At 39.4% G+C, this 13,494-nt stretch overlaps 1 pseudogene across 1 annotated transcript; it reads right to left on the reverse strand.

Annotated features, from left to right (window-relative positions):
- Positions 1–7,743: 7,743 nt before the first annotated feature.
- On the reverse strand, positions 7,744–11,594 carry LOC149819590 (protein ETHYLENE INSENSITIVE 3 pseudogene; annotated as a pseudogene). The gene is made up of 3 exons (XR_016426395.1): positions 11,444–11,594; positions 10,152–10,276; positions 7,744–9,986 (listed from the first exon to the last, which is right to left on the reverse strand). The product of XR_016426395.1 is annotated as a protein ETHYLENE INSENSITIVE 3 pseudogene (transcript).
- Between the last annotated feature and the right edge of the window lie 1,900 nt (positions 11,595–13,494).

Raw genomic sequence — 13,494 nt, forward strand, 5'->3', positions numbered from 1 at the left:
AACTTTGACTAAGAAATATATATACAGAGAGCCATAAAACCATGGCTTCAATTTTGGTTTAATAACGGCAACTACTCATGGGTGGTTGGTTTTATTCTTTATTCTTTTTTAACTTTTTGGTTTTTACTTTTCTTTCCTTCTTAACATCTCAATTATTGCATTCGAATGGAGCAGGAAAAACCCTGAAACTGTAACCGACGTAATCAAAACACCAAGATCAACAACTTTGTGATCAACTTGGCCTTGAGTGGAGCTCAAGTAGCTTTCTTTTTCTTATCCCTTCTGCTTTATATCCGATAAGGACACGTCGAGGAAGCCTTGGGCCCACTGGCAACATAAGGGTTGGTCACACTATGGACCTTGTGGGCTCATGACCCGCCCACCACTGGGAAAGGTGGAGTTCGGTTCCACTCTTCCCCTATATTATCCTGGCCCCCATCTTCATAACTCTCTTAAATAATCTTATGTTGTAAGTTGTTTTGATCAAATCTGACCGATTAAATAAGAATCAACCCGTGGATTTTATTTTTTCAATAAAAAAAAATTGATTTTTTTTGTCACAAAATTTTGTGTTTTGTCAACCGTTACTTTTTTAATCACCAAAAAAAAAGATTCTGAACATAAGTCGTACTTTAGCAATTTAAATGTCGATCTTCACTAAATTAAAGATGTACATCACATCCGCAGAATCGGATTTGATCAAAATAAATGGTATCAATATAATCCCTGCAATATTAAGATAGGGACGAGTGAAACCAATTTGGGGAAAGGTGAGGCTTTGGACAGGAACTTCATGGGCTTGGAGCTAACTATAAAATGGGAGTCAAGATAGTCAAGTCCACCAGATCTATAGCTTAAAAGTTGTATGGCCAGCTACCTTGCAAAAGAAAGCTACCCTTGTTGTGACCATCAAGTGAATGAGTCTTCAAAGTTCAAAGTATATATATAGAGCAATGTGTTCCTTAGGCTCTTTTTTTTCTTTAGGTCTCGTTAGACCCCTTTGAAAATTATACTTTTAAGTATTTTTTCTCACTTCTAGAAGCATAGATGTCATCTATAGGTTTTGTTTAGTTGGAACCGGCTTTTGGATCACCCAAATCTGAGCTATATACAAGTTTTTCTGGTGATCCAAAATCAATAGCTATGAAGGCACCAGCTTTTACCAACTTATAAAAATATGTTTTTTCATCAAAAAAAAGATTATCCAAGAATAGATTCCTACTAAATGGAGCATGCTAAACACATCTAACGGTTCAAATCTATCATAAAAACACTTAAAACCTATAGGGCAAAACGGGCCAGAACGAGAAATGGGGCATAATATGTTCAGTTCTCATATATATATATATATATATATATATATATATATATATATATATATATATATATATATATATATATATATATATATATATATATATATAGTGGAGCCACGTAGTGGGGAGGGTGGGCACATGACCACCCTAACCTGAAAATCCCTTGGTTGAAGGATTCAGGTCAGGGTTGACGGTGCCCACCCTAACCCAAAATAAGTGTTAAAGATCAGCTGAGGGTGGGCACCACTCCGTTCGCTGCCCACCATGATCGGGCGCAATCCTTTTACTCTCTCTCTCTCTCTCTCTCTCTCTCTCTCTCTCTCTGCATAACTGCATGTGTCGAGACCAGCCATCCGTCCTTCGTCAGCTCTCTGGTGCATGCCCCTACATGATTGGGTCTTCTTTGTCCTCCTCTTCATATTCTTCTTTTTGTTTCCATTTTTTTTAATTATTTCATGAATCATGAATGAATTTAGGTTTTTTTCAAATTATTTCATTGATCACTTGATAGGGTTTGGATTTTAGGGGTTTTATTTATTTTTTAACTAACATAATGTGTGATGTTTGTTGGTGTTTATGTTTTTTATTTAATTATTTTTTTAATAGCATGCATATTTAATTAGGGTGTAGTTTTTTTTGTGTTTCTTAAGAGTTAGGGTTTTGATTTGTTTTTTAATGGAAATGTTTAGTTATGATTTTAGGTTTTTTGTGTTTTTTTTATCAAATAGCATTATACATCGCATGAATATTTAATTAGGTATTTATGTATTTTTAATCAACATTAAACATGATTCCATGCTTGATTTTGGTTAGAATTTTAGGGGGGAGGGGGTCATTTAGTATATCTAAAACTGATATTTGTTATGAGTTATGGTTTTGGTTTTGCTTTTTTAATGTGAATTTGTGCCCACCCTTGTTTAGACAAGGGTACAAACACCCCAATTGTGATCTGTGTGTTTCACTTGGTGAGAATTGAATAGTCCCATTACAACACTTAGGCAGGAATTTATAATGCTTCAAAAATCAACATCCTACAATATGTGATACTTTTTCATGTTATAAAATCATGTTTTTGAAAAGCTTATTTCCACTATTTTGAACATGTTGAATCGAACCATGAGGTTGGATTGGATAAGAACAGCTTGCGCATTTGAGATCCAAAGGCATTTGTACATAATAGTACAAATACCAAGTTCTACTTATATATACATATATTCAACATGATTGATTTACTAGAAATCGACACTTGGATCATGCATTTTAGAAGAAAAAATGGTATTTGGAGCCATGGGAATCTATAAAAATTGTAGGCCGTTGCTTTTTGAAACCTTATAAAAATATATCCATGCATCGGAATCAAATGCTCAAAGAAGTGATTCTTATTAAAACAAACATATAGATCACATCTGTGTGGTCAACATTTTGAAAAAACACAGAAAATCTAATAGCATGTTTCTTTAGCATCATGCACATTTAGTAAGTTTTCATCTCTCTCTCTCTCTCTCTCTCTCTCTCTCTCTCTATATATATATATATATATATATATATATATAACATAGCTCTCTTCTCATATGGTTAAGTGTCTAATTGATCGGATCTTACATATTGATCTTTATGATTTATTTAGTATGAAATATGTTTTAGATGATAAATTTTGAACATTAAATTAAAACATGTTCTTCAAAACGTTAAAAATCAGTGGCTTATAATGCATTTAAAAGTTTACAAAAGAAAGTATTGTGAACTATAAGACATGTTTAATTATTGAAAAAAAATCAAAATCTTAAACGCGTTTCTTATTACCACCTTGAGGATCGCCCATGAGGCCAGCAGGGTTTATGTGAAGGTGTTAAAGTGACAAAGCTGGATCAAACACCGCTGGCACACACACACGGGTGTGTCCATATCTTTATCGCAGCTGGGGACAGGGTAGGGTAGTCATGTCGGCATGTGAGGTTTACCTTGCAGGGGGTGGGCCCATTAAGTGATCCAGTGATCGGTCAGGGTTTTTTTGCCATCAAAACATGTTTCTTGATAAATAAAATCCAATATGTAGAGTTTGATGGATGAGAAGTGTCTGATCATCATTGTTTGTAGACTTTTGAAACTTCATTTGGTTGGACGATCCCTCTTCACAATCCTTCTAATTGAAACTATGTGAACTCTCGTATATCGTCAAAAATGGGCTTTTATTTTTTCTTTAAAATCTGATTATAAGGATATGTTCTACATGCTTGATTTCTAAAGGGTAACCCTTTCAATCATTTGATTTCGAATCATGGATATGTTTTTTAAAAATCAACGGTCCAAAAATATTCATAAATGTTCAAGCTTCCAAAAGTCATATTTTTCTTCAAAAAGGGCGATCCAAGAGTCCATTCCTAGTAAAGGGATCATGTCCAACATCATGCAAAATTGAAAATATCCTAACCAAATACAGTTAACATAGTTTGTATTGTGAATATTGACACAGTGACGTGCTCACACATTTATCAAGGGTGAATACTCTCCAGTAAAAGTAAAAAAAGATCAGGTGCAATATAATTGCACAAATATTTGTGTATTAAGCATCTGATCACCCTCCATCGGGACAGGGCCTGTCAGGTGTAGGCAGGGGCGTAGCTAGGGGGGCTCCCCAAACAGTTAAAAAAAAACTTTTTTTTTTTAAAAAGCCCAGTCCTAGCCCTGCCCTGATTCCATATGAAATAGATTTTTATCCATTTTTTAACCCAGCCCAGCCCTTACTGCAGCAAATAGTTTGATTTGTCCATGTGAAATAGATTTTTATTAATAATTGTAGCCATTTTTTATTTTATCTCAAAAAAAAATTTTTCGGGGGAGCTGCCCCCGAACCCCCGACTATCACACAAATAAAATTTTTTTCTACACCCCTGTTTGCCCCCCCCCCTCACATGAATCCTAGCTACGCCCCTGGGTGTAGGACTCAAGACCTGATAGAGGGCAATCAGGTGCCTAATGCACAAATTTTGTGCCATGTGATTATTCCCGATCAGGACTCCCAGTAAAATGCCCCAGTTTAGTATCATACGGTTAGCTAGACTCTTGATGTGTTTTTTCAGGGTTTATTTTGCAAGAACATGATTTCAATTGAATTGTTTTGAATTAAAAATTGATTTTTTTTTCTAAACTTATGATGCATTGTGGACAGTTGTTCTTTAAGATTCTCTAGGACGCCTCATAATCTCTCAATTTTGTGCATGCGTTTTTGTAAAAGATCTATGAAAATTATGTGTAAACAGTTAGATCCATGAAACAACTGAAGCACCAGAAAATCAATGGGATAGGTCAATAACCTTGAGATATATATATATATAATCTTACCCAGCACCTTAAACTATTATTGTGGATCTTCGACGTACCCACTTGCATGGTGGAAAAATAGGTAAAGTGACAAATTGTCTTTGATGAAATTGGGTCCAAGAGCTTTCGAAAAAGCTTTGAGTCTGTAATATAAAAAAAAAGAAAAATAGAAAAAAGAGGATCTAAAAGAGAAAAAAAGATGAAACTGAAGCCATTGACACTAATATGTAGGATAAGTCTCTGGTGTTGATAGTATCAATGAGTTGAAACGAGCAATATCTTGTTGCTCGTATTTTTTGAGTGACTCTAACCTTACATATATGATCTACATGGTTTGTCGGGTGGGGATCAACTTTTGAATTACTGAAATCCAGTGCGTGTACAAGCTTTTTTGGTGATTCAAAAATTAAAAGCCATAAATGCACTAATTTTCATAAACTTAAAAAGGTATTTTTTTATTGAAAAACATGATCCAAGGATTGATCTCATACAAATTGACTATGTTGAACACATCTGCATGGTCAGATTGAGACAAAACATTTGCACATATGAGTTTCAACTCATTGATATTGTATGCACATCCGCACTAAAAGTGTGTGTATGTGGTTTGTGTTTGCTACAGTTACTTGTATGTTCAAACGACCTAGAAAATGGGGTGAAACCACTTTGTTTTGTTTTTTTTCACATCTTACATTATAAACAAGCTAAAAATGGGTTTTCGGACTTCTTCAGTGCTTTTTATGCAGTTCCGGTCCTATAAATGTGTTGGGCACGATCGATTTACTAAGAATCCACACCTGAATCATGTATTTTGGATGAAAAAAATGATGTTTGAAGCCTCAAAATTTTACAAAGATTTTGGACCCTTGATTATTCTAACTTTATAAAAACCGACCAACGTGTTGTAATCAAACGCTTCAAGATCTGATGCCTCTAAAATCAAGTACATAGATCACATCTGTTCAGTCAGAATTTAAAAATAAAATGAAAAAAGTCCGAAAAAACTATTTAACACTTTAGCACCAAATTATATATATATATATAGGGAGCACCAAATTATATATATATATATATATATAGGGAAGAGGGTAATGGTGGAATGCCAACACGTGACCAATAGTGCTTGGAAAAGGGTGTTTAGCGGTGGTAAAGACCCTTTGAGCGGATGTGTGGTGGTTAATCGCTATATATATATATATATATATATATATATATATATATATATATATATATTATGAGAGAAGGATGCTGTCTATTTCTATCCTATCACAAAATTATTGTGGAGGAAAGTTGCTTTTTCATACGCAATTAATGAGAGAGATCGAGTGTGTCTAAATAATTCTATGATGGATAATGCTGGTGCTCAACCATCAATTCCGTGCCACCCATTGGTGTAGTATGGAACAGAATACTGGCGAAACGGGGTTACCCATCATCCAGGGAAAGGGTGAAACAAAGGTTAGTTGGACCTTCTCATCCATCCCCATCCCCATCCATGTGGGTGGCATCTTATATGCAAGTTGATGTCATGGGCCACGTTACCCAGATGGGAGTGGGTTTGAAAGGCCCAAATGTATACCACCCTGGTATTAAACACAAGCAGTCATCACTCATTTGGTAGGCTCTCCCAATTTCAGGACCATAACTATATACAAACTGCATTGCCTTGAAAGAAACAGGGCAACTAATGCAAAGATCAAAAGGACCAAGTTTGTCAGTACTGTTTTTTTTTTTTTTAAATGAGGAACTTTGGCAGAAAACCGAGTCACTTAATGAACCCCGAGTGGGGCCACAGACACTCGAGCCCACCAGTTAAAGACACGCCTCTTCCTCCATCCACACACACACACACAAAGTTGTCAGTAGCCTAATAGTTGGAATGCAAAAATAAATTTGCCAGTAAATAAACCATGTTATTGGGGGCAGCTAGCATGACCCAATGGAGATACAAAATAGCATGTATCCCCTGGCCCAGATGTTTGGCAAGCAGTAAAAGTGCTGCTCATGGCGTCAGAGTTGCCCTGCATCCTTGGCAAGTATGCCTTAGACCAGGACCGTCGGTTTCTGAATCATTTCTGCTACAGAAATAGGGGTGGACATCAGGAGAGGCACCCAAGGAATTTGCAGGTTCTCAGTCCAAGTTGGGCCCAAAGTTTGTGAGCATATGGGGGCTCTACTTTTTCATCTTTATCAAGGCTGGTCTGAGCCCTGGACCCAAATTTGGGTAGAGGCCTTGCCTATAGCCATTCCTGATAGCACTGCTGAATCAACTGACCAACTTTACTTCCCCCCCTATCAAACCACATATTGGCAGGCCTCAGTTGGTAAAGCTCATGAGGTCCCTCCCGCCCAACAGGGAGCACAATCAACTTCAACCTTGTCAAGCCCTCTACTACGGGAGTTGCACAAACAATCCCAATCATCCCCTCTCACGGTGGACAAACAGATAGAGTGTTCCAGTCCTCTTTCACATTACGGTTGAGGTACAAGAGTGCTGACCCACCTTGGAAATCATTTGGTGGTTTCAATGCCATTTTTGCTTACAAGAGCAGAGGCTAACATAAACATGCATACATAAGAGCGGAGAATCAGATGAGCGTGGATCATGTGCAAAACACTTTAGTAGGATGAGAATCATAAAAATGTATTCTTTTCATAAAAATAATTGTCACTGCATCATGTGCTAAGCGGGCCTCCCATTTGGCAAAGCATATGGTTTACGTACAATTTTGCTTCATAAAGCAGATACAGTGGGCGAAATTAAAGTGCTAAGCATATACAGAAACTGGTGAACCCTGCATCAGGTGCTAAGCACTTCAATCGGAAGAAATTGACGACACTAACAGGTAAAGTCCCTCGATGAGCAGCTGAGGGCAAGGATGCAAAGATTCAACCATTCAAGTTGGTGGTTTCCATGTATTTTTGCTCCATACAGTAGATGCAGTGCTGCCTCACACAAATAAAACAGGTTCACTTATGAACAAGAACAGAGGCAAATAGCAACAAGAATCACTTAAGAACACTGGCCGATTCTTTTCTTACCAATTTTCGCTTCATAGTAACCTCACATATGTATAAATTGAAAATAGAGGCAGCCAGATAACAGTTTGCCAACATAAATATTGATTTATTTATTTTCTGGAAAAGAGCTTCAGGCAGGGCACAAGTCAAGAAGGTTTCTATGCCACACAAAGAAGGGGCTGCAGCTGAGCTCTCCCTCAGTATCTACATCTACCTATCTTTGAATTTGAGGTGAAACATAGAACCTATAAACCACTATATCTAAGACCATCAATTCCAAGCCAGGCCTTCTTCCAAGAAAAATCGGAAAACATTTTCTTTCCCGATCACAAACGACCTCCTCTGCGATACAAAATGTTTGCAGACTGAGCGCAGGCACCTTCAGCTGATCAGGCAAACCAAAGCGATGTCTCCAGCTTTTGCAGTTCTGAGGTGTCTGGAAAGTCCATGGGGCTGAAAGTCGACCCAAATCTGTAACCACGATTGATGTCATGTGGAGTGTGATTGAAGGCATGATCAAACATCTTACAGTGATCTAAATGGATGTCATCTCGGATGAGAAGATTCATCCCAGAGTTGTGCTCATCAAAGCCATTGTCAAGCATGGTGTTGGGGCCGCCAAAGGTGTTGCCATCATTTCTACTGATAAGAACATCGCCACTTTCTGGAGCAAGATTCGGGGAAGCATCGAGGAGGCTTCTATCATCAGCAGGAGCCAGACTTGGATGATTCGTGCTCTTGCTCTGTTGGTCATACAACGCAAAGAGATCGTTGATCGATTGCTGCACATCCACTGGAATACCCAGACCTGATAGGTGCATGGGATTGGGATTCACCATATTCTGAGAATGGGCTAGTGGCGGTGCTGGTGGAGAAGCAGCAGCCACCTGCATGTTGGCCTCTTTACTCGACACATAAGCAGTCCTGCTCACAGTCACAGGGAGGTTCTGCTGATGCTGCTGCTGTTGCTGCTTGCCTTCAGTAAAGGGCAAGCAGAAAGCAGGCTTGTCTTCACTGACCTGCATCTCGTGCAGGGTGATCCCTTGAGGAAAATTGCCCGAGTAGAGGCAGTTAGATCTATGGTTGTTCCTTGTATTCTTGTTCAGGAAGCCGGTCTGGTAGTCATGACGGGGACACTCGAAGCTGTCGCAAGTGTAAACCTTCTGTTCCGCCATCAGCGGCTGGCCGGGGAGCTTCCTCTTGCGCATGGAATCGGAATGACTTTCCACCTTTACTGAAGGGAGAAACCCTTCTCCTGAAATCTCCAGGTTAAACAAATCAGGTTTACACTCCTGAACCTGCATGCTAGCATCTTCATCATAGACATCAACATCATACTCGTTGCTTCCACTAAATGTGAGAGTCCCGTTTCCTCTCAGGGACGATAAAGGAAGGCTAGCATCCGGGTTCATATGGCGCGCAAGCATCTCCTCGTGGTTCACCACCGCCGACCACGTCGAGCTCTCCTTCGCGGTCATCTTGTCCTGAAGGCATTTTGATTGCTGTACGAGCCTCCGGATCTTATCGATGTCTGGAGAGATGTGCTTGATCACAGCAGTGAGCACGCTCACCTTCCATGCCTTCTTCAGATCGTGAGGTTTCTTGTATGGAAGGGGGACCTGGTCCTTTGGCAGCCCCAATTGAGTCCACCAATCCTCCTTGCCGGTTGGCCACCACGGCGGAGCCACCCCTTTCTCGAGCGGGAATCGCCTCTGAGGTGGCTCGCAGTGCTGCATGAGGGCGGACAACAGAGACCCCAATGTTGTGTCCTGAAGATCTTGAAGGGTCTGAGGCGTAGAAATCATGCCCGAATTATCTTCGGTGTTACCAGGAACGGCATTTTCAGCCTGGTACTTGGCAATCGCAGCGGGGCCATTGCGGTCGAATCGGACCTTCTCCTTCCACCAGGCACGAAGATTATCAGAGGCGCCACTCACGGGCTTGCCTTTCTCAGGGATGATCCCATAGACAAAGCCCTGGGCTTTGCAAACCTCCAACATCTTCAGCATGTACTTGAGAATCCCATCCTGCGCCCTCGACATCTTCTTCCGCCGAGCCTGCTCTTGTGATTGCCTCTGCTTAGCACTATCGCCACTCTCCTTGACCTTGCTCTGCTCCTTGAGCCGTCTCAATCGGATGCGATCCCTCCACATCCTGCGCTCGAGCTCATCGACATCAATCTCTTCCTCGCTTTCATCGTCGTCCTGCAGGACCTCACCATCATTTTCAATCGCCTGATCGCAGTCCGTCGGTTGGAGCGGCAGGTGCAGGAAGTCAAAGCTCCCTGCAAAACTCATCTCCTCATACATACCCATATTTCGTATTCACCTGAACCAATGAGCAAAATCAGTTATGAACCCGTCAAGCAAGCTAGCAGCTACTTCAAACCCCAATCCCACCCACCCCTAACAATTCTGCAAACGAAGAAGAAGAAACCCCATCCCCTAAATATCTAGAACCACCCCAAGACAATATTGAGCAAAATTAACAAACCTGAATAAAGAAGCACAAGAGGATCAAAGAAGCAGATGACGAAGAAGAACAAGAATCTAGAACTCCGATTCAACTTTCTCGGAGCCAACCAAATGGAACCACGGAGCTTAAACGCTTCAAGTTTCCTGCATACAGGAAAAAAAAAGTTCAGAGAGAGTTGCAGTAACTAATAACCAGGTAAGTAATCTCCAGCCAAAAAAAATGGAATCTTAGAACTGTTAACACGTGATTATGCTGTGATTGAGCTCCATGTATGTGCGTGAGAGAGAGAGAGAGAGATTTTGCCTAAAATCTACAAAAATGGAAAGGAGAGAGCTATTTTGCCTAAAATCTACAAAAATGGAAAGGAGAAAGCTATTTTGCCTAAAATCTACAAAAATGGAAACGAAAGGTGGTCGAAACGAATCACCGATCCTGCTTCCAGCAGACCCAACCAACAAGCACCGCTCATCGCCGGAAACGGACAGAAGTAACCGAGTTACCGGAAAACAACCGTCCGTACTACCAGAATACAGGTTCAGGAACAAGACGGAATTTCTGACAAAGCAACAGACTTTAATCGACTCGTGGAACCGAAAATCTCTCATAATCCGTATGGAAACCCGACCTTCACCAGGAAATAAAGTCCGCCACTAGTTTTGGCCGGAACCCGAAGTGCAGATCAACGGAAAAGCGAAACAAGCGCCGGGAAAAATAGTACATGCTTCAAACACAATCGTTGAAAATCTAGATATGCGAAATCAAATTACAGCCATCGGGAATCGAAAACGAGCTTGGCAGAGGTAAACCTTCTGCCAGAACTATTAATCCAAACGGAACTAAGAAATTCAGATTACTAGTTCAATCTAACTAGTATAGGCTGCATGAAAGACGAAATGGCGCCGAAGAAATAGGAGTAGCAAAAACCCTCCCCTGAGAACTACATCGAATCCGGTTAAACAAAAACGGGTTAGTGGCCTTTGGTTGCCGGAAAATTGAATGCAGATCGAAAGAAATATGATCGAATCCGGTTCTTTTCCGAAAATACTTCAAAAGTCGGACCTTGCCACTAATTTAGCGAGAACAAAACCGATCGACCGGTCCTGCATCGCCGGAGAACCGAAAGATAGCCGGACTCAACACCGTCTTAGAAAATGACTCATTTTACCGGGAAAAGAGCTAAAAAAACACTCTACTGGAAAAAAAAAAAACAAAGAGCGTCACCGAACATTGTGGAAGCCACAAAATTCGAAGACCAAGGTTTCTGCAGAAATGATGGAACATTATGGAGTTATCTCTGAATCTTCCTTTACCTCTTTAGGTCACGATCGACGTTTCCACCCAACCCTTCTTCTTGAGCTCTGCAGCCACTCGGAGAGAGAGAGAGAGAGAGAGAGAGAGAGAGAAGCAGCCTACCGTCTCTCCCCTGGCATGGTCGGTCACCTTTGTAAGTAATAGGGTCTCGGTCTACGAGTGGGTAACCAGGGTTCAGATTGGGTTACTGCGGGTTCTTAACCATGGTTAAGTCGCCGTAGTTAGAGAGTAGTCATATCATACGCGACCCCACCACCGTTAGAACCGCGTACTGATCATCCCACTGTTGCCTGTCTTACAGGAAGGGAATCCAGTCCTTACTTGGTGTCAATCTCCTTTGACCATAATGCCCTTGTATTATGCATCTCAAGTGTGATATGGATGTGGATCAGGAGCGAGCAGCTATTTGGGTTCACAAGGTCCATTTGCATTTATTTTGTGTTTATGGGTTCTTTTTTATTTGGGTTTCCATTTTGTAAGGGTGATTGAACCTACCTACTTAATGCATACTTTAATTTAGAAGTCTATCGATCAAAATTAAGATTTTTACAATTAGAGTCTATCAGAATAAGAAGTTGTATTCGTTTTTCGTTTTTGAAAAAGGGGGGTGATTCCTCAATCCTCATTAAATTTATAAAAGCTTATCCAAAAAATAAAAAATAAAAGAATTAAACACCAAAACTTTGCAACTTACAGTAGGTATAAATAGCAAAGAACTATTTATAAAACTCATCCAAACATGGGGATCAAATTTAGGAATCTCTCATTTATAAATTGAAGATAGGTCTAAAGGATTAAGCGGTTCTGAGATTGGTTATGAGGCATTTTCTAGTTAATTTAATTTTCACTTCAGTTTTTCTGCTATTCATTGTTTTTCCAGATAACTTTTTTGAATATTTCTATCTATTTTTTACATGATCATAGTTTAGTGGATTCCTGCGAATCCCATTCCGTGGTTTGCATCACATTGTCATCTAACTTTAGTTCTGCCCACATATATACATGATAAGATCACTAACTATTGGCTTTAGGATTTTATTATTCCATCTATAGCCTTGCATTAAGACCCAATTTTGAAACAAACTACAGACTTTTGATAAACTGGAAAAGTATAAACCTGCCTAAACAGTGTGGAACGACTCTTAACTTGCCATGGTTTATACTAGTTTGGAACTTTGAACCAAGGCTGCTTTTATTTGTCCAGCATGTACATAACACCAACATCCCAACGTACTAAGTTAATTGCACCAACCGCATAAGTTGTCAATTATAGAACGATATGTCAGATCATCCAACTTTTCTGGAATCTTTATTTGAAAAATATATATATATAAATTCTCAAACTTGATCTCAAAATTGTGCTTTTAACGATCAATCTCTCTCTCTTTTTTTTTCAATTTATAACCCCAAAAAACAACGCAAAGACTTGGTTCAACCTGCCATACTTATGGTTGTCGCGTCAGCTGTAACACCCCAATCTGGGACCTCAGAAGTCCGAGTTCAGTTGGTATTACTTCTCAGAGAAAAAGAGTATAAAGTTTACATAGAGAAAATGTGGCCAAAAATTTTTTTATTTTATTCTCATAAGTTAACTCTTTCTTACAATTGTTCATCATTCATAACAAAAGAAAACAAATACAACTTATTTAATGACAATAAAAGTAAAATATACTAAATGCTCTGCTGAAAAAGAAAAAGTTGCTCACAAGTTGACTGTTCTAATTCCTGAAACCTATAATTGTAATTAACAAAAATGGGGGTCATGAGTCTACAACCCAGTAAAGAATAATTATAAGTAAATAAACAATTGACTTACAACTGTAGTAGGCTCTAAGCCCATAATCTTAGTTTAGTTCTCGACACACCACACATATTTGTATATTTTAATTACTCTCATTATTATTCTTAAATACACTCTCTCTCACACAACTGTCACTAGGTTGGCTATACCGGTCATAGTCATCTATGAGCGTAGCAACCCTGTAGAACACCCAAATTCTACATGTTGGCCAGACAATGAACCATATACTCACAGTGGTCCCCAGACCAC

Source organism: Nuphar pumila, chromosome 12, assembly GCF_984573655.1.
Source record: "Nuphar pumila chromosome 12, dmNupPumi1.hap1.1, whole genome shotgun sequence".
Lineage (NCBI taxonomy): Eukaryota > Viridiplantae > Streptophyta > Magnoliopsida > Nymphaeales > Nymphaeaceae > Nuphar > Nuphar pumila.